The 3,160-nt window shown below is 45.7% G+C and overlaps 1 pseudogene; it reads right to left on the reverse strand.

Moving 5' to 3' along the window:
- Positions 1-1,922: 1,922 nt before the first annotated feature.
- LOC103274472 overlaps positions 1,923-3,160 on the reverse strand; it is a 12,697-nt pseudogene continuing 11,459 nt past the window's right edge.

A 3,160-nucleotide genomic window follows, 5' to 3' on the forward strand; every position in this document is an offset into this window, starting at 1 on the left:
TCTCCCTCCCTCTCTCCTCCTCCCCCCTTGCAGGCATATGTAGCAATTCACAATTAGCACTTCTCTCTCCCTCTCTAAGAGGGTATCACTGTGTTCCCAGGCTGGTCTGGAACTCCTGGTCTTAAGTGATCCTCCTACCTCAGCCTCCTAAATTGCTGGGATTACAGGCCTGAGCCACTGTACCCGGCCTAAAATCATGTGTTTTTTTGGCATATGGTTTATATATAAATTCACCCTTTCAGTTCTATGGGTTTTGACAAAGGTATACAATTGTATAACCATGACCACTGTCAAGATACATCATGCCTAAAATTCCCTCTTCCTAAGGGGCTTTTTTTAAATTTATTTTTTTATTTTTTTTTTGAGTTGGAGTCTCCTGACTTGAGCCTTGAGTGCAATGGCACATTCATAGTCACCGCAGCCTCAACCTGCTGGACTTAAGCGATCCTTCCACCTCAGCCCTCTAAGTATCTGGAACTACAGGCATGAACCACCATGCCAGGCTAACTTTTTGATTTACTGCACCCAGTTGGCTTTTTTTTTTAAGGAGAAACCAGGCTGGGTACAGTAGCTCACACCTATAATCCCAGCACTTTGGGAGATGGAGATGAGAGAATTGTCTGAGTCCACAGGTTCGAGACCAGCCTGTGCACATGATGAGACTTCATCTCAACAATGAAAAAAAAAATTATCTGGGTGTGGTGGTGCATGTCTATAGTTTCAGCTACTTGGAAGACTGAGGCAGAAGGATCGCCTGAGTCTAGCAGGTCAAGGCTGCGGTAGCCGTAAGCATGCCACTGCACTCCAGCTTGGATGACAGAGTGACAATCCAACTCAAAAAATAAAAAATAAAAAAATAAAATAAAAGTGGAATCCAGTGTGTATTTGAATTCAGAAAGAAATTTCCTTTGTCAAAACTCATGGGAACCCATGGAAAAGGAGACGATAATGGCGTTCAAGAGGAAAGGGTTACTTTTTTATTTTATTTTATTTTATTTTGAGTTGGAGTCTCACTCTGTCACCCAGACTGGAGTGCAGTGGCTGCTCCTGGCCACCGCAGCCTCGACCTGCTGGGCTCCGGCGATCCTTCCGCCTCTGCCTTCCAAGTAGCAGGAACTACAGGCGCACGCTACCACACCTGGCTAATTTTTTTGATTTATTGTAGAGATGAGGTCTCGCCTGCCCAGGCGGGTCTCGAACCCGCGGGCTCAGGCAATCCACTCACCTCAGCCTCAGCCTCCCGAAGGTGCAGGATTACAGGCTGAGCCACCGAGCCTGGCTCAGGAAAGGGTTAATTGAGGGGTGAAGACTGAAGGTGCTAGAGAGGCAGGTTGGCCGCTCAAAAGGGGTTAATTTGGTGACAAGGAACATTTCCCCTCTCCCTGAGGTAGAAAGAAGGATGAATGGAAACATTCAGGGTCTGCGATATACTTTGGGGCATGAATGCCAAAAATCCTGCCAATTCCAAAAATCCTGCCAGTAAATCTATTTCCTGCTGAGTAAGATGTCCAGTGTCATCTTCTGTGACTTCCTCCTCAGAGGTACTGTTTCCTGTTGCAGTTTCTGTCTGCAGGAATTGTGTTAAAGGGGACTGTGGGCGCGGGGTTGGTTTGCTTTGGGCTGTGTGCCCAAATCCTGCTACCATGGAACGCTGTGGAAATTTATTTTTGAAACAACAAAACAAAAACTAGTACTGATCACTTTTCTGATGATACACAATTATTCAAAATTAACTAGTACTGGGAGGGGGAAGGGGGGGCCAAACCTATGGGCCTTGTCTCACACCAGTGCATGTGGGGAGGTGCAGGGCATTTGTCACTATTGCAGAAACGAATTTTAATTTTTAACGTTTGGTTTGATTTAAACATTGCTTTCAGTATGATGCCGACACCAGCTGTGCAGAAAGGGCTCTGGAGAGATGGTCATTGCAGCACGCACCTGTGGCTGTTCTTCGGTTCTGTAGGTTCCAGGGCAGCCAATGTTGCTTCGTCAGATATATTCTTTAGGCCTTTCTGTGTGAGCGCAGAACACCCCACATACTCGACAGCCTTCAGGTCATGGGCCAGTTTTTCAACAATCTCTGGAGTGACAGGCTTCTGTTTGTTCCTGGCAGGCTTTTCAGTAGTAGAGGGGGCATTTCTGAGATCAATTTGTGTCCTGACAAGCAAGAAAGGAGTCTTTGGACAGCGATGAGTTTCTCAGGCACCCACTTTTCTTTCACATTTTCAAATGAAGATGGAGAGACCACTGAAAAACAGACTAGAAATATATCTGTTTGTGGATAACTCAGCGATCGTAATCTGTCATAATCCTCTTACCCTGCAGTATCAAAAAGTCCAAGAGTATATGGCTCTCTACCAATTATAACTGTGACTGCATAGTTGTCAAAAACAGCCAGTACATATTCAGATGGAAATTTGTTGTGTAGGATATCACGAGGCATGTTTTACCAACAGCACCACTGCCCACAACTATACACTTATTTTTCTTGCATTGCTGAAAAATCGTTTTTTATCTACCTTAAATATTTCAAATCTGATGTTGACCTCAGCTTCTCCACCAGGATGTTGGCAGCACCTGCCATATTGTAAGCAATTTTAGTTCTTTGGGGTTTTTTTTTGAGTCGGAGTCTTACTGTGTCGCCCAGGCTGGGGTGCAGTGGCACGCTCACGGCCACCGCAGCCTCGACGTGCTAGGCTCAGGCAATCCTTCCACCTCAGCCTTCCAAGTAGCTCGAATTACAGGTGTGTGCTACCACTTCTGGCTTATTTTTTGATTTATTGTAGAGATGAGGTTTCACCAAGTTGTCCAGGCTGGTCTGGAACCCCCGGGCTCAGGCAGTCCTCTTGCTTCAGCCACCCAAAGTGCTGGGATTACAGGGTTGAACCAATGCTCCCAGTCTTGTAGCAGTTTTAGAACTAACAGCTCGAAACTCCTCCAGAGTTCCATGCATCAGTGTTTTATCCTGTCCCATACAGTGGGACAACTTGGCTACAATACTGGCTTTCATGCTCATAAATATTCCTGACAGGTGCAGAAGAGTAGCATCCCCAGACACGGCCTCGAAGTGTGACTTGGCAGCAGAGATTAGATTCTCAACATGTTATACATTTTTTCTTTCTTTTTTTTTGGAGATAGGGTTTCACTGTATTGCCCAGGC

This window comes from Carlito syrichta, unplaced genomic scaffold, assembly GCF_000164805.1.
Source record: "Carlito syrichta isolate Samal-C Ts95f unplaced genomic scaffold, Tarsius_syrichta-2.0.1 Scaffold314788, whole genome shotgun sequence".
In the NCBI taxonomy this organism is placed as follows: domain Eukaryota; kingdom Metazoa; phylum Chordata; class Mammalia; order Primates; family Tarsiidae; genus Carlito; species Carlito syrichta.